Genomic DNA, 22,566 nt, shown 5'->3' on the forward strand with positions numbered 1-22,566 from the left:
CTGAGAACGTGTCTATGGTATGGCGTACATATTTTAAACTGCCAAATTCTGGGAAGTGAAATACATCCATTTGCAAAAGTTCATTTCTATGAATACCTTTAGGATTACAACCTGCTGGTAATGGAGTTTGATTGTAGAATGAGCAACTGGGGCAATTTTTTTACTATTTCTTTGGCTTGTTGCCAGGTGATAGAAAAATCCTTCTTTAAGCCTTTGCTGTTGACATGGTGTTTCTTATGAAATTCTGAAGCTTCCAACACATTACCTACTAACAAACGTTCAATTTCATCATTGCCTTGTGCCAGAGTACCTGGCAAACCTGTATGGGACCTGATATGTGTTATATATATATAGGATGAGTCCTGTCTCTGATGTTTTCCTCTAATTGTAAAAATAATGATTTTAATTCTGTACTATCAGGAACAAATACTGCAGTCTCAATGTGCAAGACAAGACAACTCTTTCTGCATACTGAGAATAAGGGACTATATTGAGAGGCTCTGTATATTCTTTAAGTACCATGAGAATGTCATATAACTCTGCCTTTTGTACGGAGTTGTAAGGGCTTTGAGCTACTTTACTTATATTTCCTGATTTATACCCTGACTTACCTGATTTGTTTGCATCCGTGTAGAAGGTAAGAACTCCAGAAATAGGTGTTTGTTTCACGATATGTGGAAGAATCAAAATTGCTTTCTTTATGAATTTGATTCTCTCTGTTTTGGGATAGTTATTACTAATACTTCCCAAAAAGTCACTGCAAGCTATTTGCCAATACTCATTATCCTTCCATAAGGAGGAAATTTCATCATTTGTTAAAGGTACAATAATTTCAGCTGGATCTTTCCCAGTCAGTTGATGAAGCCTTAACTTACCTTTTAATATCAAATCAGATATCTTTTCTATATACATTTTCAATTTTTTATTCTGTTTATGTGGCAGAAATACCCATTCTAGTATGATGTCTTTCCTCTGCATTAATATTCCTGAGGGATATTCTCTAGATGGTAAAATAACCAGAATACAGTCCAGTTTTGGATCCACAAGGTCCACATGTGCTTCTAATATTCTCTTTTCTACCCATTCTAATTCTTTTTCAGCCTCAGCTGATAGTACTCGTGGGCTGTTTAGGTCTTTATCTCCTTTTAAAGCCATTTTTAGGTGTTTCAAATCATGCCCTTCTACAACAATAATTGTCTGTAATTGAGAGATTTCTCCTAATAGTTTTTGAAGATCATTAAGAGTCCGGTAACGATCTCTTCTGATCTGTACTTTCTGCGGTCTAATTTTTTGAGCATCTATTTTATAACCTGAATACTTAATAGAATCTCCTCTTTGTATTTTTTTCTGGGGCAATTTGTAATCCCCAGTGAGGCAAAGTTTCTTTTACTGCTTCAAACATCTTTTCCAGTGTAAATTTATTTGAATTAGACAATAATATGTCATCCATGTAATGATATATTAACGAATATGGAAATTTTTATGAATTATTTCTAGAGGTTTATTCACAAAATATTGACACAAAGTTGGGCTGTTTAACATATCTTGAGGTAGTACCTTCCACTGGAATCTCTATACCAATCGGGAATTATTATAGGTAGGTACCGTGAAGGCGAACTTTTCTCTGTCATTTTCTTGTAACGGTATGGTGAAGAAGCAATCTTTTATGTCTATAACTATAATTGGCCAATCCTTAGGAATTAGAGAAGGTAACGGCGTCCCAGGTTGTAGAGACCCCATAGGCTGAATTACCTTGTTGATGGCTCTAAGATCAGTAACCATTCTCCACTTACCAGACTTCTTCTTGACAACAAAAACAGGTGAATTCCATGCACTAGTTGATTCCTCAATATGTCCAGCATCTAACTGTTCCTGAACTAACTTCTCCAAAGCCTCTAACTTCTCAGATGGCATAGGCCATTGACCAACCCAGACGGGTTCATCTGTCAGCCATTTTCTGTACTGCCTTACTATATTCTTTGTACCACTAAGAGCTTGTCTATAATTCCTAGCTGATACAGGAGGAATGTTAATCTATGTATTCCATTGCCGGAGTAGATCACGACCCCAGAGGTTTATAGCAATATCTGCAACATATGGCTTTAACCTTCCTCTCTGTCCTTCTGGCCCAATAAAGTCAATCCATCTAACTCTCTGTTTAACTTCAGATAGGGTTCCAATCCCTAAGAATTGAACGTCAACCTCTTTTAAAGCCCAGTTGGGGGGGGCCAGGACTTCTGATTAATGATAGTGACATCACTTCCTGTGTCTAAGATGCCGTTAATCACCATATTATTTACCTTAACTGTAACTTGGGTCTATGATATTGTATAGAAGTTTGCCAAAATACATGTTTTGTATCTCCTCCTGACATAATTGATCCATCCTCTAGAGCTAATGTATTATCCAGTGCCGTATTATTTACAATGGGCAGTGGATCTTCTAATTGTCCTGAGAGATGCTGTCCTCCACTGTCACTGGGAATGACCAGATAATCTTTCTGGGGGGGCTCGCTTGAGCCCCTGATCCCCGTTTTTTGGCTTTAAAGATCTACCTTGTCTATCTCTTGTGGACCAGCATTCGTCAATCCAATGTTTGCCTTTTCCACACCTCCTGCAGAGACCAGGAGGTTGAGGCCTTCTGTTTGACACATTCCTGGTAGAAGCATTATTCCTAGGAATGCGTTGTCTATAGTTCCTACTCAGATGTCCCATTTTACCACAATTAAAACATCTAAAGTTTTGATGTCTTTTGAAACTTCTAGAGATTGCTTCCCCAACCCAATTTGGCATCTCCTCTTGGGTAGGCTATATTTCATCCTGATTCCTCCTAAATCCTTTAGAAATGGCTTCTCCTATACAGGTTCCTGCCTCTGGATTGTCATACTCAACATTAGTTGTATATAAGACCCATTCCTCCAATGGTGCTGATCTTACCTTTAATGGCCACAGTATCTGTTTGTAATGTGGGTTTGCATTCTCATAAGCCAACGATTCTGTAAGTAGTCGCCTAATATTAGGATCAGTTATTTGTAAATCTACTGCTCTGGATAATCTTTGTAAGAATTCAGAGACTCTTTCACTCGGACCCTGTATCACTTTTGAATATGACTCAACTCTTTCCCCTGGTTCACGAACCTTATCCAAATTATTTAGTGCTGCTCTTTTGCATAAATCAAATGTACGCTCATCATAACCAGCTTGGACCTGTGGGTCAGAAAATTGCTTCTCCCCCATAATCTTACTTGCAGAAGCATCAAAGCCAGCCTTCAAACCTTGAAGTTCAAGGGCCTTGGCTTCCTGTCTCCACAAAGCTTTCCATTGTATTTGGGAAGACTGGTCCAACACTGCAGATATTAAATCATTCCAATCTGAGGGAGTTATCTTATTGGTCATAGCCCATGTACTTAGTAACTGTTTTACATAAGGGCTTTGGACCCCCAAAAGTCATTATCGCTTGCGTAATGGCTTTCATTTCTTTCATGGGAATAGGTTTCCGTTTCTGTGTAGTGGAACCAGATTAGTTCCTCCGTGATGGTGGCCTTTCTACTACGGTTACTGGAGTCTAGTACCCATATTTCGTTTATTTCCTGGTAGCCTAGCATCTGTTGACTCAACATCTGATATTTCAGAGGATGTATCTTCTAAAGATTGAAATTTTGCAACCATGTTATCCTTTAGGTCTCGGATTTCCTGCATTAAAAATTGTTCCAGTTCCTTGGACTGTTCATTGAGGTCTTCTATTTCCTCCACTAAAAAGTGTCCCAAGTCCTCGGATTGTTCATTAAGGTCTTGGATTTTCTGCATTAAAGATTGTTTTAAATCTTTGGACTGTTCAGTTAAACGTGATTCCAAGCTTTTCATACCATCCTCCCTAAAAACTCCAAAGGCATCTCTTTTTCCTTCCAGAAAACACATTCGGTGCACTAGATTGCCATTATTATCAGACATAGATTGAATTGACCCTGCTAATTTTGAAAATTCCTCCTGGTTAAATTCCATCTTAGCCATAAATGTAGTAGACATCGAATTGAATGTGTCTCGAAGATTGTCCTGATCAAATTTGACCAAATCCCCTTGTTCCTGAATTTTTGACTCTAACTTTTGAATTGACTCTGATAATTTGGAAAGTTACACCTGATTAGACTCAGTCTTAACCACAATTGCAATAGCCCTAATTTTAACCCACACACCTATGAACACTTGATTTTTGTCAACTCCATTTTTAAAGGCATCTTTGCACAAGTCACATGATTCCCATGGATGGCACAGGTCGAAGGTGTCCCTCCCTCTGACCGGAAATACTCATTTACACCACATTCACAGTCAAACAGACTTTGACAATACACATGTACAGGCCAATGGCAGGGAACTTTCTAGTCCTTTTCCTGAAAGCTGGGAATCTGCCGCATTCTGAAGTATGAACTCCACATCCCACATCCCACATCCCACATCCCACATCCCACATCCCACATCCCACATCCCACATCCCACATCCCACATCCCACATCCCACATCCCACATCCCACATCCCACATCCCACATCCCACATCCCACATCCCACATCCCACATCCCACATCCCACATCAGGGGAATAAATCCTTCTTCATCACTGTGATTGATGACATTTTCTTCTCCATATGAGTAGACAGATGGAGAATTTCTCTTTGAGCTGCCAACTGGCAGACGTAATCTCCCCTGTGCTTGTTACTTAAAGTAGATTAAGTGTTTTATTGTGGAGATATACTTTGTAGTGAGGGAGTGTAGACACTCCTCTCTTGAATTCCAGGAGGAGTGTATGGAAATTACAATCAGCATACCTTTTAGCCATTGAATAACACAGATGCTGCATCCAGGTCAGAGTTAACTTGATCCTGAATATTTTTACTATCTGCTTCATTAAATGAGCTCACACACTGAGAACAAACATTCATGTCAAATCAGTTTGGCAATATGGATGCCATTCCCATGGCAACATCCTGCACTGATAACTCTTCTGAGTTTGGGCCCAGTGGGTGCTTTATTTTGAAGGCTGGCTGGGACACTGTTCCATGATTGGCTGGGATGCTCTTCCAGGATCAACTGGGCCTAATGTCCGGATTCATGATGTGTCCATGGTTTCAATAAATAAAACATGTCTTTTTGGATTCCTCTTGGTTTTTCACAGGTATTCTACAGTGTATCATTGGGATTACAATATTAAAGTGTTTGCCAAAGCTCAGGCAAGGAGAGAGATTTTAAATACAGGCTGAGACACTAACCCAAGGAAAGCTGATCACAGGGCTTCACTTGCTTTCTAAATCTTAGAATTGTCCTCGGAGAGGAGAAAGGTGATATAAAAATGAAAGAGATATATTAATACTTATGGGCTTAGGGGGAAACTTGGTGCTATTTTAACTCGCAAGACTCCACAAGGAAGACCCAGGGAAAGACTCTGAGCAGTAGTCGAGAGGACACCTGAGCTGGCCTAACACCTGTAGTCAGATGGATGAACACCCCAACTGTCAGCATCCACCTCATCCAGCAATGGATGGAACCAGACAGAATGGCAAACAAGCTCCAGACTCTGGGACTCCAGTCACAGACAGAGAGGAGGGAACACATGAGCAAGGGAGGTTAAAATCACGATGCAGAAATCTACAGGGACAGTTGAACCAAGGTCGTGGAAACTCATGACCTCTAGACCTACAACTGTGGAGACTCCAGGGAACTGACGTAGGCTTTCTGTATGTGGGAGCCAGTTGTGAATCTTGGACTATCAGAGGGGCTGCTGGCGGCAGGACCAGGGTACAATCCTGGTACAAGAGCTATCTTTTTGGAGCCCATTCCTCACGATGGCATGCCAGGCTCAACCTTAATGCACGGAGACAGGCCTGGCCCTGCCCTAACCTGTGGTTCCAGGCTGTGTTGACACCTCATGGGAGCATTTACCTGTGAGGAAGCATACACTGGGCATGGGCTGGGGCATGTGAGGTGGGGTGGAAGGACATGATGGGGGTGTGGGGGTGGGAGGCAGAACTGTGGGTGGAATTTACAATGACATTTAAATATTTTTAATGAAAAGTCTCACAAGCCAGTAGTGTCATGGTGGGTGTTCCTGCATTGTGACCACCGGGTAAACTCGCTCTCCAGCAGAGGCACTGCCTGGGACTGGAGACCATCAACAGGTGACATGGCCATGTAGACCACAGGGGAGGTTATGGTCCATTCAGGTCAGTGTACGTCCTCCAGCCCAGACTGCTTCACGCCTGGACGTCACTCAGGTATTTTTTCCCCTTCTGGTAAGAGCCCAGAGTTTCTGTGAAGGTGAGACAACTTCCAGTGATTTCTTCTTGTTCCCTGTGCCAGAAGCCCATGCTCTGGGTATCAGTATACTTTTAATTCTCTTGTCTGCATAGGTTTAACTGGAGCATCACCAATGCTTATATTATTGCCACACAGGACACTAACGTCATGCATAGACATCAAGCTCACATGTACCCAGGTTGTCTGAGAAGCCAGAGAGCAGGGGTAGGGAGGGAGGAGGGTAGAGAGAACAGGAAGTGGAGGTTCCTTCTGCATCAGACACCGGAGCTGCCCTGCAGGCCACTGACTCCCCATCTGAGAAGCTCACAGCTGTCTGGGCTCTCCAGGCAACAGAAAGGTTTTGCAGTCATGTGGTCAATGGCTCCCTCTCTGTTGGGCCAGAAGAAGTGGGGTGCTTTTCTGTTGAACACTCTCATCAGCCAACTCAGATCTATAGGAGAAGGCAAGCACCTATGAGAAATTTAGAAACACGCAACACTCTGCTTTGGGAAAGCATGGATTGCTTCCCTTGAGAGGAATCCTTATCTCACTGCTTCACATCCCTAGAGAATATGGGGCTCCCCAAGGACCAGCTCCCAGATACAGCCTCCCTATGTGTGTGCCTCCATGGCTAATATTCCAGACAAAGGCAGAGGAGAAGGATGTAGGTGAGCCCTGGACCAGTTCAGGAAACAAATGAGGTGTGGTATAGCTGCTGTGTGCAATGAGTGGAGTTAGGGCCAGGCTCACCTGAAAATGCCAAGGGCATGATGATGGAAACTGAGAAGACTTGCATGGGGAAGGTCATCCTGGGATCATATTCCCTAGGTCTGAGTTTACCAGGAAAATGCAAGGCAGATAAGCAAAGCCTGCCACCATAGCTGTGCAGTGAGAGCTGTGTCACCCTAGGGTACACAAAGGGAGAGAGGCATCAGAGGTGACCCAAGTCTGGACTGTGTGCCAATGCATTGTCTGATGGGAATTCTCTTTTTAAACAAAGTCGGGGCATGGGACAGATGCTGGTTCTGGGACATGTCCAGTAGGCTTCAAAGTGGCTGTTTCCTGTGAGTCCTGACTGGCTGGTGTGAGGCCCAGGGTGCTCACTCTCAGGAGAGGCCTTATTCCTGCTTGTTTTCCTTTCCCTCACAAGGACATGGGGTATGGTGACTCAGTCACAGACAGGCACAGTCTCAGTGTCTGGATTCACACAGCCTAGACTGGGGCTAGCCTATGGACCCCTGTTCTACAGGGCCCCACAGCTGACTTCATGCGGCTTGTGGGCTCTTTTCTCTCTCGATCTAGTGCTCATTCTTTGTGCAGTGTTTAGTTTTACTTTGTCACTGTCACATAAAACAGATGCAGGTATTCCCCAGAAATTCTGTTCTTCCTGGAGTGTTCTCCCCTAAGATTCAAGAGGGAGGATAACGGTCTCAGATTTCTTTTCTGGAATTAGGAACTGCAACTCCTAATCCTAGGGATGTTCCCGACTAAATAGAGACAGGTAAGAACACTTGGGATCTTGCCCATGTCTCACAGTTCTGGAAAGTATGGCGAGCCATGCAGACACATGAGAGGGGAAAGCCTCAGGAATGCACATAGTGGCATCTGTGGAGAGGCCCTTCCCTGGGTGGCAGGTGTTGAGAATCAATGGTAGGACCTGGTATGCTCCAAGAGGAAAGAGTGCAGTGCAAATGTGGGATGGACAGAGGCAACTTTACCATCCCTAGGAGCTTACACTGGTGAAAGAGCAATGGTGTGCTGGGATGGGAAAGAGTGTCTTATAAAGTCTGCCTTTTACAGAGAGATTGAGACATGGAATCCGTTTGTGGGCCAGGGAACTGAAGGAAAGCCCGTCTTACAGAGATGAAAGCACTGTCCATGTTACTCTTGTTATTTTTTTGTTTTGGTTTTTGCTTTTGTCTTTGTTTTTGTTGAGACAGGGTTTCTCTCTATTGCTTTGATGGCTGTCCTGGCACTCACTCTGTAGATGGGGGCTATCCTGGAACTCACAGACCCACCGGGCTCTGCCTCCCAAGTGCTAGGATTAAAGGCATGCACCACCACCACCACCCCGCTGATGTTTTCCTGAAAGTAATGTATCCATGTGTACTAATTTTTAACTTTCATAGCTCAAGGAGCTTCCAACTGATTCAGTTAAACCTGCAGAGATGATGAGTCTATGTCTAGAATGAGGTTGTGTGAGGATGGAAAACTGTTTGGGGAGCATAAAAGGGAATAATGAGGGCTTCTCTAATGGCTTAGATGTATTTCTTCACATATAATGCATTTATCAAAAGTCAAAAATAGGAGCCAAAAGTAAAACTGGTCATGTGTGACAGGTGTTTAAAAAAACTCTAGTTAAAGTAATAAATAAGGACGGCTCAAGCTATTGGGGCCACTTGAGTGCAACCCACCTGTGATCAGATTTCTTCCTTGCACTGATGCCTCTACCCCGGCAGCCCAATACTGACAATTTAGAAGCATGGCACGTAATCCTCCCCTCACACATTTGTTTTTCTCATTTTTCCAATGAAAAGGCACAGTCAAGACATAGAGAAATAAAACACAAGGAAAGCGCTTACACTCTTTCACACTTCCTTGCCCAATTCCTCACTGGGCTCTGCCTCCTGCCTCTTTCACGGGAGCAATTCTTTGGTGAACACAGGGTGGGTTTCTCTCTCTGAACTCCTTGAGAAACAAATACACAATCTTGACAGTCAAGCCCTGATTCTCTTATGTAGTCTCTTTGTGCATCTGATATCTGAGGGGAATATGTTGCGTCTGTGTCAGTATCCAGCCCAGAAAGCAGGGGCATCTTCTCTTCTGGTACCCTGTTGCGAACAAAGGGCAGCCTCAGTTCTAGAAAGGGGGGCATTGCTTCAAGTGGGGATCTCCCTTTCTGTGGGCAACATTGAGGATTGGAGGAACTTTTGGGCATGTTCTGCCCTAATAGTGAAGGCTGAGTGTGGAGGGAGCCAAAGATGGGCTCACTGGATCCTCAATTGAGAAGAGGTGCTGGCAATGTGGGAGGCATAGATTCAGAGTCCTCAGGCTTGCCTGAGGTGTTGTAGTGAAGCTCAAGCTCCTTGAATACGTGCTTTTTTGATGATAAGGTATGTCCTCATCATTTCATTATACACTCTATTTTGTAGGAACTCTGATGGCACTGGCATCAAACCCAAGGATAGAGAGCAGGTTTAGTATGTCTGGATGGGGTAGCCATCATCTGGGATGTTTTCATCACATCTCATGACCCATGGATGTTGTTCAATATCTTCGATGGAGGTCCTCTTCTATGAGGTGAATGTGAGCATTTGGTGAATTCAGTTTTCAAGTTGCCCAGAGACATGAGATGGGGCATCATAGCTCCCTCGAATGATATTCCCATCGGTGTCTTTCGGGTTGCTACCTTTGAAAGGGTGGTGCCCAATGGTGATACAATACAGCACCACACCCAGACTCCACACATCTGCCTTCTTCCCATTGTAGCCTTCTCCCAGGACGAGTTCTGGTTCGTTGAAGATGCTCATACAGCATCTACCTTGAACAGTTCCAGGTCGACATCTTTGGCAAGACCGAGGTTGGCCACCTTGATATATCCCTGTCAGTCAAGCAAGACGTTTTGCGGTTTCAAGTCTCTGTGTATAATGTCCCGATCGTGGCAATACCCGATGGCCTACACCAGCTGACCAAATAGTCTCTGACTTTTTCTCTAGCAGATTGCCACCCTTCCGGATGAGCTCTGCCAGGTTCCTCAGGAGCGTACTCCATGATGATGTATGAGTAATTCTGGGTTATTATGATCTGAAAGAGCTGAATTATGTTCGGGTGTTTTAAGGAATGTAATGCTACCATCTCTGCCACGATCATCAGAAGGCATTCTGTTAAAATTTCCATGGTCTTTATGGCCACCAGGATGCCTGTGAGGCTATGCTGAGCTAGTTTTACATGCCTGAATGCACCTCGGCCAATGTTAGGTTTAATTTTGTATTGCCTTCTCAGGCTATCATTTTCGGGGAAGCAGTCCGTGAGGCCAGGTGGACACGGTGCTCGATCAGGTGGTGGTGTAGTCTCAAGTCAACAATTAGTACAATAAAGAGTCCCACAGGTCACACTGATATCAGCTCCCTGGTCTGTAGGGACAGAGCTGCAGCCAAGCCCAAGGTCTTCTATACAGGAAACTCATTCTCTCCTCACAGAGGGTTTTTGTGAGGTCAGAGCAAGAAATGGACCAATCTCAGCTCACTATTGTCCCCATCTTTTGTTGATTATATAGATGGAGGATGTATAAACTTGGGAACGTTCAGTGTGGACTCATCTGCCTTCCTGACAGCTACCCTGTGTCTCTGACTCTTAGATCTCTTAGCTAGCCTTTCCCTCATGCATACTCCCCCACTCAGGAACAGACCCAGGGCTGCTCTGCTGGTCCTGGCTGCAGCCACACAAACACCAGTCTTCCGCAGTCCTGCAAAGAGGCAAAGTCACCAGAGGGTTTTGTCAAAGCCATGTGTACATACTTTTCTTTGTACCAGGGAGAAAAAAGGCAGAAAGATCCATGGCCTGGGGCTCTTGCCACACTCTAGCCTGAACCTGTTAGGCCTAGTACTGGGTCAGTGGCTGGCTTCTAGGGTGAATTAAAGGGCCACTTGATATGTGAATATCCAGAAGTAGAAGGAAGACGCTGTGTCTCCTGGACACTCATCCTGAGTCGGCACTGTCATGCCTGTTCACCTCAAGAAGTCCTGGGAAAGCACTGTGTCCACTAGGGTCCTTATAGGTAGGAGATCTGGATTTCTCTCTTGTGATCCAGGGAGCTGTTGCTCTCATCAATAGTGCCAGGGCCTCTCGCGACAGCTCCCAGGGCACGGCTCCAGCATCTGCTGTGCTTCTGGGGCATCTCCAGTCACACCTACCTCATGCTTCCTGAGGTTTAGCTCCATTCGGGGACAGGATGTGGTCTCTGAACCAGAGGTCAAGTTCTCATTGTCTTTGAGGCAAACATAAACTAGCTCATGACGACTGCTGGGAATGCAGAGACCCAAGTAAAACGCGGCCACTCTGTCCTGACCCATCTTTCTGGTCCTGCTCCTGTTCTCTGTCACAGAGTTCAACTACTCCACCTGAAGCCATGGAGAGGAGGCTTCATGGTGTCTTCATGGGCAGTGAGACCACATTCTGCTGCTTGTTGGCGCACACCATGATCAAAGCCTCTTAGAGACGAAAGGGTTTGCTTAGCTCGTATATTGCATTAAAAGCCCATAACTTTCAAAGTCAGCATTAAAAAGTCAAGCATTAACAGAGGCAAAAGAAACTAACCTTTTAGTTTTTCAGTAATTCCCCCACCCCTTTCCTCTTCTTGTACTGATCCTGAGTTACTTATGCTGAATTCTCTAAGTTCCACATTTGAGTTGGGGAAGGGAAATTGCTCACCTCAGCTCCCACTGCCATAGAAACTATCCTACATGTTCCTTCGTTCTCATCGTGAATTGAAAACCTGATTAATATTGCCTCTGATTAAGACAGTTCAGTAGTCCATGTCCACGCTTGGTGCAGGAGAGAAACGAGATATTCCTTTGTTTAGTATCTGCTAGGTTTTCAGTTTTCACGAACCTTGAGTGCTGTCTGCTGAAACACCAGCTGTCCCAGATTAAGAACTCATGGATCCTGAGAAGTTGGTATGGGGAGCTTCAATGCCACAATTAAACATCAGGCCTGGGGACAGAGGCTTCTTCTCTTCAGAAATGGGTCAAAGGGGTCAGCTCTTCGAAGCTTCGTGACTGTTTTCAGACAACATCAATACCGCCTTTCTTTGTAAAATATATCCATTATGAATTATGCACTAATAACAAAGATGTGAATAATGAAAGCAGGTTGAACCCAAGAAATGATCTCTAACCCACCGCATCTCTGTCTCTGCAGTCTCCCTCCTTTCCCTCCCCTTCCTTCTCTTGTCCTCCCTTCCTTCCAACTTCCCCTTCTCTTTCCTCCTTCAAAACCTTGCGCTCTAATTTTTGGTTTTGTTCACCTGTCTCTTCACTATAAGGGCCTCATTTATGAATCTTAAGATACTGAGGCTGTGAGGAAACTTAGCTATGTAAGTGCAAAAGATTCCTTTTAATTTAGGAAATATTTCCATAGAGATTTCATGAGTGTCCTTGACATGTAGGTGTGAGCAGGTCATAGCTAGACCGTCTCCCTCCACCCCCTCCTCCTACCTCCCTCCACACCAGCTCCCCTCCTCCAACCCCCTAAGCCACAGGACTTTGTGTCCCATGCTCATGTCTCTCCTCCTCTATATGAGGGAAAATGCCAGGTCACACAACTTCAGAATGACCATGGCATTCCCTCTCCCCTCTCCAACCATTACATTCTTGAGAGCTAAGCCAAACCCTGCTTCTCCTATGTTCTCTGACGACTAATGTGCCTCACCAACTGTGAGGCAGATGCCACTGTAGTGATTTCCTCTTTATGTTCTAACAAAGTTTGGATGACGTTCAGTGGACAGAGATAGCCAATAGTTAACCAAAGTGGTCTGGAGTCCTGCACAGACAGACCGTAAGTGACATGTGACATGGCTGGTGGTAGAGATGAGGTGATAAGTTGGGAGGAAACAAGAGTTCAGTCTCTTTTCAACTGTGAAGTTGAGGGGGTGAGTTGTGACTGTGATTTGCTCCTTTATCTCTCTGGTATTAGAACATTTAACCTTATATCTGACACTGGGCCTTTTTTTGATACCTACTATAACTAATGGTACATACTGGGCCCCAACATGGAGCACAAATTCAAGAAAAATCCACTTGCTGGTGGTTTGCAGCCACTGGCACAGGCCGGAGCTCCATGAGGCGTTACTGCCAAAGTGAGCTCCCATCAGGCTAGGTTCTTCTCTCTTTTTCCTACGCCACTGAGTAAGTTTGGGATTCATGTTGCTGCTGCAGCCTCTCAGCCACAGAGTCCACTCTCCCCACACTCTAGAGGTGCCTGGTCTCCAAATGCCTGAGACTTTCCTGCCCTAGACCAGCTGGTTCTCCCTTTAGGCAGCTCCCACCACTCATGCTTCTTGTGCACAATCCCATGTGCACTTTAGATAGCTGGTACTCTCTCTCTCTCTCTCTGTGTGTGTGTGTGTGTGTGTGTGTGTGTGTGTGTAACTCTCTCCCTCCCTCCCTCCTTCCCTCCATCCCTCCCCCCACCTCTCTCTCCCTCTCTCCTTCCCACCCTCCTTCCCTTCCTCTCTTTCTCTCTCCCTCTCTCTCTCTCCCTCCCTCTCTCTCCCTCTCGCTCTCTCCATGGATTGTGTGAGTTCTTCCCTACACCCCTCCTCCTTGGGCCCTCACTGTCAGATTATGTCTATGTTCTACCAGCTGTGACTGTCACCAGCCACACTGGTCACCACCTGTGTTGTCCAAACACACTTGCTACAACATACAGCCTTAGGCCCCACAAGAAAGATTCCACCAGGATTGTGATAGCACCACAAAGCTGAAAAACGCCCCCTAAAGATCATCTTTGGCTCACAAACTACTCAGGACAATTTTGAGATACCTAGCTGAGATGTTCCAGCCTCACACACTACTGAAGCCAGGACTTGAGAGGAGCTCAGCACTTTCCCATTACACAGAGACTGCACAGCAAATGCTACAGCTCCTTCTCCCAGGACTTAACAATTAACCCAAATTGTTCTTTTCAGGATATCCTAAAATGCTGTTGACCCCCGACAAGAGGAAGTAACTTAGGAATATGTCATCCACATTTCCAAGAAGTGGGGTGGGTATTTTGTATTTATTTAATGAGTTATGGATATCTGTCATTGTTTAGGGGAGTTGGTTGCAAGTTTTTATGAGTAATAGCCAGGAAAACATTGAAGAAAGGAATTAGTTTCAGAGTTCTTGTTTTGGAATAAAAGGATGAATATAGATATCATAGGATAACTGTGTAGTTTGGTGAATCTACTCTGAGAGAAAATAAATGGAATATAGAAATAGGATAAAAATATAACTATTAATTCTACTTTTAAACCAAAAAAGCAGCTACTACCTTTCAATATTTTACAATCACATGGTATTTTGTGTATTGATACAAAATTGATATTATATTTGTTAGAACATACTGTACATACATTTCTAACCTTGGGCAAGGTATTGTAACTATGTCATGCAAATTTGTAGCATTTGAAATTTATTATTACCAAATATCTAAGATAACAAGAAAATGTAGGTTAGCAATTAGTGACCTATTTCATTGGATCTTATACTCATCTTAGGTAAGTTTTCAAGGTCAAACACAGACATTTTAAGATTGACAGGTCATGTTCAAACACTTCAGAGATGTCCAGAATATGACATTTAACTTGTTTTAATAATATAGTTTAGATAGAGGCTCCCTTCTGCCTTTTTCCCTCCCAATGAATCTCTAGTGTGAGGTTTCTGTAGTGTATGACAATGGGTATTTCTGTGCTCCTGATGCCAGGGTACCTTTCCATGAGAGCTGAAACAGTTACAGGCAGCCCCCTGTGGTTGTGACAACACTGGGCAGGATGCCCTGGGATGTACAGGAGAGCCTGCTCAGCAAGCCAGCGAAAGTGAGACTGTGAGTAGCATGCCCTGCAGCCTCCATTTCACTTCCTGCCTCCAGGTTCCTGTGCTGCTTGAGTTCCTGCCTTGACTTCCCATCTATGATGACCAATGATCAGGATGTGAGAACCAGGTAAACATTCTTCACCCCAAGTTGCTTTTGACATGGTGTTTGCAACATCAATACAAGCATCCCAGGACAGACATGGACTTTGTCATTGGTACTCATCAGGGGCAGTCCTACGTTGCTGGCAGAGAATGAAGATAAAAAAGAGACTGAGAGACACGCCCCATTTGAAAAGGGGTTGGTGGCAGAACCTTGGGGGATGGGCACATCCTAACTGCCAAAGCTGGAGGTTAACTTACTTTATATTGCCCAGTGCTGGAGATGCGATCCTCAGAGAGGTGGCATTTCCTCCTCCTGGCATGTTTTAAAAGAAGGGGTTCAAGGTCAAGGTTTGTTGACCTGTGCTGTCCCAGAACTTGCTCTGTAGACCATTCCTCCTACTCAGTGATCCTCTTGCCTCTGCCTCACAAGTGCTGAGACTGAAGGCACACACCACCTGGCTTCCTCATGCCAATTCTAACAGCCTAGCTCCCCAAGGTGGAGCCCTAAATGGCCATCCCCAGCCACTAGGCAATGGAGGAGTAGTAGAAGGGAAACAGGCTCTGTGGCCAAAGGCAGCAGGATACCAGATGATCAGGAGAAACACATTCAGATACTCTGTACAGCAGGTGGTGCTCCTCAGCAATTCTTCTAGGATGTTCAGAGGAGCTGCCCTGCTCCTCCCAGTGAGCCCTGGCATCTTAAGTGGACAGCATGCAGACCCAGAACCTGTGGTTCTGAAGGAGTTTTGTAAGGGACCCAGGCAAGTCTTGACTCTTCCAGCCACAGGTGGAATCGAGGCACATAGTCAGCATAGGCGGTGCCCCAGGGCTCAGCATGTTGGCTTTCCTGATCCAGACAGTCAGGAGGCAGAAAATACTTGGCTGCAGTTGACCTGGCCCAGTGCACATGTCCTGTACTGGATGAAAGTCACCAAAGACGCTCTTGGGAAGGAAAGGGAAAGTGTTCTGCAGGAGCAGATCTGGGAGTCATCTGTCCCAGTCCATATGGCTGTCTGCAAAGCCGCAAAGGAGGCTGCAGACATGCCCGTCTCCTACTGTTACTTACAATGGAACTATCTGCTGTTCTTCCCATCCCACATGGATCCTCAAAGCCAAGCCTTCCTTCTGGTAGGGGCTGACATCCAGGCACTGAGGAGGACTGCACCTCAGAGCGATGTCCAGAGGAGGTGATGTGTGTAGTGTTCTAAGTCTGTTGAACCTATGGCTGGAGAGATGAGCATCCCAAGGAGCTGTACTCAGTGGGGACCTCACAGCTTCCCGAGTGAAGATTACAAGCATAGCTTCCAAATGGAAGGAAGGATTGTATGCGTCCTTGCTCTGTATCCTGGAGGTCTGGATGGACACGGCGCTTGCAGTAATCTCAGCCTGGGCTGAATGGTTTGGGGTTGCGACCTCAGGCTCTCCCTTCCATCTGCTTCTCTCACATCCCACAATGCCCTCAAGAGTGAAGTCCACAGATGATGAGACGTAAATACCCTGTGGACTTCTCCATGTCCCTCTGCACTATTCTCCAGTGCAAGGCTCTGCTCACAGAAGGGGGAAGCTCACACCTCACCGCCAGCTCAAACAACAGAACCTGGTAGTTGCAAAAATGAGTCCCTTTTAGACATTTGAAGGCTTTTGTAGCCTGGCCAGGTTCTGGAATCCTGTGCTGCCACACGTGGAATCACAGCCCCCATTTAACTGACAAGAATTCAGCCTGATTCCAGGCAGCAGCCACCAGTGAGTGAGAAACAGATCCCTCTTGCTGCTGGTCATTGCACATGCTGAGGACACAAGGGCCATGCCCACCAAAGCTGCAGCTACATGTGTTAAGCTGTTGCCACTCCCTGACTTCTGGACTGGGTTTCAGTAGCGGCCGGGGGTAGAAGCCACTGAGTGTTGTGAGCATGCAGAAGTAGCTCCTGAGCATATTTTGGGTAAATGAGCCTGGCTCTCCCAATCGTGAGCTCTTAGACTGTCCAGATGATGGAGTCACTCTTTCCTACAAGCTCTAGCACTGGTCTTTGTGATTAGGAGGCAGGCTTTAGACTTAGGGTCCTGTGTAAGCAGAAAGACCAAAGGCACAGAGTCAGGACAACGCTACAGCCTGAGGAGCTCATGTCTCATCTGCACTCCAGCTAGCATACACAGGGAGAGCGGGGTGGTGAACATCAGACGGAACCTGGGATTCCCCATGGCTCCTTTAGCCCTGCAGGAATCTATAGCTGCCCATCACTATAGCAACACATCACATGATAGCAGTTGGCTGATAATATCTCCCCAGCTTCTCCCAGCTGTCAGCACACTTGAAGTAAGACCTTAGAGTGTGTGTAGGAGCAGCAAGTGCCACACTCATTTCTTGAGGAAGCTCACTGTTTCATCAAGATGTTTGAGTTCCATGAGTTGTAACTATGTCAAAGAAGATGGCTGGGGTGTGGTGCTACCCTTGATTGATCGCTCCCAGGAGAAAACCGGGGTGATCATTTGTCATCAGTTCCAATATGGGCTTCACCTCGGTAGGACGGTTAACATTCAGTGGAGGAAGCTTCCCACTTGGGAGGAGCCTAGATGGAAAGATTTGACATCTTTTGAGGCCTCCGTTGCAGCTTCTGAAAAGTGATCCCTACAAATAGATTCCTGTACCCCAAAGCTAGAGTAAATCACTGAGTTTGGATGTCCATCTCAGGTTCATTATATGACATATGATTAAACCATAAGAATCTCTGTCTCTGTCTCTCTCTCGTCTGTCTCTCTCTCTCTGTCTCTCTGTCTCTCTCTCAAGAATAAGACTAGCATGGCCCCAGGTTTCTCTTGGCCACAAGCCTGCTCTCCAAGTCAGGCTTCCTCCTGGGTCCTGTAACAGGATGACATTTGGCTTCAGATCTCTGAGTTCAATGACTTGTTTCCCAGATCTGTCGCTTATTTTGCCTGACTGCTGCCTCCCACAGCACCCAGCGAGGAGGACACTCTGCTGAGCTCTTTTGCACTTTGAGGGTTCTTTCCTTTTGCTGGGACGCATAACCCGTTCTGCAGCTAAGCACTGTTTCTCTTTAGCTGGGACACCCCATGATGATGTTTGAGTGATCGATGGGCTTGTGAAATCCACGGGGTTCCCACTGCAATGCAAAAACTTCCTTGAGTAATACTGAAGTCGGTCTCCACATATCACTGGGAACCCAAGAAGATGGACAGCTCGAAGCTTCAGCAAGGCAGTGAAGGCCTGTCCTGCAGGCTGACCTCTCGAGACATGTGCAGTGCCCTTCTGTCCAGCATGGTCAGGCTGGAAGGACTTCTATATGGACATGCAGGGATGAGACCCAGGTCAAGAGTTCCACTGTCGTTCAGGGTGTGAGCACAGTAGCAGTGAGATGAGTTCATGGTCACTCCATAATCATGAGTTCAGCTTAGCCTACACCAGTGCAAGACAGAGATCTTTCTGGAATCTGGGGTTCCAGTCTGAAGATAAGGGCCCAGAAATGCACTGAAATGCTGTCTGTCGCTACTGGGGAGCAAGTGGGATGGGCACAAAGACATCCATTCTCAGAAGAAGCCTGGCAGAGGGTAGAATACACTGACTCTTCAAAAGGAACTTGACACGTCCTCTCAGGGAATCCACTGGCCAAAGAAGTCAGAGTCCCTGGAGGAAGGAAAGCACAGATTCTCTTGAAATCACTTCCCATTTCTTGATGCATGATGGCCTTCAGCCTCTCACCTGTTGCTCAGGGACTGGAGGAAAGTGTGTTTGCAGTTAGTGCTCAGCAGAGGATACATGGCATGTCTCCTGGTGAGGGCCCTTCCTGCTCTGCAGGGGATGCTGCTCTCTGGGTGCTCAGATGAAGGGGACATCTTTCTAGCTGCTCTTGCTGAATAATAAATCTGTCCCTGCCTCGCTACAGAAAGAAGGCTGTCTTCAACACAGTGGTACAGGGTGAGGGCCTTGTCAGTTCTGTCTGGGGAAGATGCTAGTATGCATATCTTTTGAGATGAGGTGGCACATGAATTGTGAAAGACAGGGCTTCACTCTCTCTGGAAGTGGTAGGCAAATCTGGGTGTTTCCCAGGGAAGGACATTGCTCCTGAGAGTTTGCTGGATCTCCCGCAAAGGACAGACATGGTTAAACACAGCGGGAGCTAGGCTCGACCTGAGGGGCTCTCCTTGAAAGACATAAGAAAATGAAAAGCATGGAGACATTCTCTCCCCTGTGAAATGTGCTCAGTCAGGTGCTTATCTGAAGCAGGTGCCTAAAAGACCAAGCTTGGATGCTGGCTAATGGTGCCTGAGAAGAACAGAAGGGGAGGGACTGGGGTGGCCTGGGGTGGGTTTGGAATTGTCATGAGCCAATCCTTTCCCAGTGATTCCCTTCAACCTCAGACTTGTGAGTCAGAGTGCACCCTTCCTCCCACCATGCCTTTGCTTTCCCACAGGGACACTAACGGTATAATGTGGGAGTCTGTATTAGACAGTCTTCTGCGTAAGCTTCATGCTCTGCCATGGAATCTCATTGCAGCATGAGAGAAGTAATGAGAACCCCTCAGTGAATCAAAGAGGACGCTATTTACTTATTCGCAAGTCTAAGAAAGGATGATGCTGTGGCAGCCTTTGCAGTTGAGGATATCAGTTCATTTCCGGTTTTTAAGAAAGAGGCTCTTGAGGGGAGGAGCAATCACAGTCATACCCAGCTGGGACGCCCATGAGCCACAATAATGACCACTATGGCACAATATCCCATTTGCCAGAGACCTCCAGGAAGGCAGCTTTTCTATACTGAAGCCAGGATTGGGACAGGCATCATGAGATACAGCTGCCCTAGAGTCACCCCTAATGAAGGTGATGCCATACCCGTACCTCTGCAAGGAGCTCCTGTAAACCTCCTCATTTAACATGCTGGGTTTCAGTAGAATCAGTCCCTCAGTTTGTCGTTTGTCCCGGGTCTGGCGTACACTGATAATTTCTAGGTCATTGAAGGTCTTCTTACCTCATCACTCTTCCAGCTCAGTGCCACATCTATACCTGGGACAGACCAAAGTCATCCAGCTTCTATTTTCCGTGTGCATGCAACAGGATGTTTGGGCCTTTATGTCTTAGGTAAAATGCCAAGGTCGTATGGGCTTCAAGGCTGACTTTATCTGCTGGAATATTTTGCACCTCTGCCCCCTGCAGACTGCAGTCTTCCATTTCCAGTTCTGCCAAGTTTCCTTACAGGGCGTGCTCTGTCACAAAGTAAGATGACCTAGATTACTTGAACCTGCAGCAATGTAATTATGTTTGGGTGTTTCATTTTTTGTGTCACCAAATGTGACACAAGGGAACAGAGGCGCATCTCTTTGATGTCTGTAACTTTTACGGCAACCAAATGCAAAGTAATGATAGGCCAGTTTCACAGAGCCAAATGCACCTTGGCAAAGAGTAAATAGGGAATTTCAGGATAATTTTCTGGGGGAGGCAGGCCATGAGGCTAAGTGGTCACTGTGTACCTGTACAAATGGGTTATGGTCAATGCTAAACCCAATAACTATTTCACTCAGTAGCTATGAGGTGTCTCACAAGTCAACATAATAAGGGTGTCACTCTGGAGTCATGGATGTTGTCCCCGAGAGATTGCTGAATCTGACACACAGAACAGCCACAGCTGAACTTGGGGGAACTGGGCTCTACCTGGGTGTTCACCTTCTTCGGAAAACAGAAGACAATGAAAAGCATAAAGATTCATTTACCCTCATGACAAACCCTCAGGCCGGCGCTTTTCTTAGAATAGACAACTGAAAGGCCAAGGGTAGAATACTCTTGGTTTCTGAGGAAGGGAAGACGGGGACGTGTGTGGCATGGGAGGGTATGTGGCCAGGGTCCCAATCATGACTGATATGCTTCAGACAAGCCACGGTTTCTGGGGGAACTTTCAGGGTGTTTTTCCCAGAGTCTCTCACCTGCTCTGACTCATATGTGATTATTTGTGTCAAGTCCAAGTGCAGACAGCACCGTTGCTAAGAGGCTGTGGCCTGGGCAGGACTCACTTGGAATGGTCTGTGGACTTTGGTCACATTTGGTGAACCATGGGAGTTTCTGAACCTTGTGGGGGTGACTTCTCTGTTGTAACTGGAAAGGGTGGTGTATGAGTGTTTTTAGTAGCCCAGAGACACGACCTGGAATTTATGTTCCTATTAAGGTGTGTTCCTTCAGAATACAAATGCTGTCCCCTGAGCAAGTGAGGTGCCCAAAGCTCACACCTCAGGGAACATCCTGCCCAGACTCTGACAATCATTACCTTCATTATGGGAAAGGATTTGGGAACACTGAAGGTTCCATCTCAGTGTCCAACTCTAACCTAGGTCTAGGGGCCCTGACATTGCTGTCCCCATCAATATGGGTGGTTTAGGGTTGCTTTCTGTTGGCATTTGTTGGCTGACATAATCTGTTCAGATGGTTTCTGGGCCTCTTCTTCCTGCATCCATCAAGACTCCTCCCCAGCACCATCAGTCATTAATTTAACAAAAAGATGTCTTCATGATGTGCAATGCGCAGGCTGCATTCGGAGTCTATGACATTTAAGAATAGGCATTTCTAACAAAATTGTAGCATAGATGCTTTTTTGTGCTTTATATGATAGGATCTGTCTAGTGCTGTGTCTCTGTGAGGTCACAGTAGTCTTTTACAGAGTGAATTCCACAGATCTCTAATGACAAGGACCACCTCCTTAGTCCCAAAACTCAAACTATCTATCTGAAGAGACTGGCCTCAAAGGGAAGTTGAGGCCTGCTCCTCTCCTGACAGGGCCTGAGAAAATCTCAACCCCAGACCTGGAAATGAAAGCAGCATATGAACATATGAGTCCCTTTTGATTCAATAAAAAGATCCCTAGATTATATGGATGAAACGGTAACCCAGACCACAGTCATATACACATGCTGTTATTCACTCAGAATTCTCCTTGGGAACAGAAATGGACCCCCACAGTGCTGACATTAACCCACAGTGGCTTTCATGACGTTTGCCCTCAAGGGCCTTTGTCTTTCCTGTGATGATGCAAAGTATTTATGGAGATATTAGAACAAGAATGGTCCCCTATAGGCTCCTGTGCTTTAATACCTGGTCACTAGTTCATGCAAGGTCTGGAAAGGATGAGTAGGGTGTCTTTGTTGGAGCAGGTGTGTCATTAGGGTTGGGTTTGGAGCATTCAAAAGTTCAAGCCTTTCCTAGTGGGTCAAAGTGTGCTTTTAAATGTTTCATGCATTATATCTTTGCTTTTTCAACATTGACAATAATTTTGTAATATGGGAGTTCGTGTTAGTCTCCTGCATCAGCTTCATGCAATGGAATCCTACAGCAGCAAGAGAAAAGTAACGAGAACCCTTAGTAGTTTTTGCCTCAGTGGATCAAAGAGGCCGATATTATTCACTAGTTGAAGCCAGTATGATGCTTCTGCCACCAATGGAGTTGAGAATCTCAGATCATTTGAGGGTTTTTTAAAAGGAGGCCCTTGAGGGAGGGACTAATGAACAGCCCCACACAGCTGGGATGCCCATGAACCACAGCAATGACCAGCATGGCACAATGCCCAGTTTTGTCAGAGACCTCCAGGAAGACAGCTGTTCTAAGTTTACGCC

At 45.7% G+C, this 22,566-nt stretch overlaps 1 pseudogene; it reads right to left on the bottom strand.

Moving 5' to 3' along the window:
- Positions 1–4,192: 4,192 nt before the first annotated feature.
- Positions 4,193–11,356, bottom strand: LOC121142678 (annotated as a pseudogene).
- Positions 11,357–22,566: the final 11,210 nt, after the last annotated feature.

This window comes from Mesocricetus auratus, unplaced genomic scaffold (genome assembly GCF_017639785.1).
Source record: "Mesocricetus auratus isolate SY011 unplaced genomic scaffold, BCM_Maur_2.0 Super-Scaffold_100010, whole genome shotgun sequence".
Taxonomy (NCBI): Eukaryota; Metazoa; Chordata; class Mammalia; order Rodentia; family Cricetidae; genus Mesocricetus; species Mesocricetus auratus.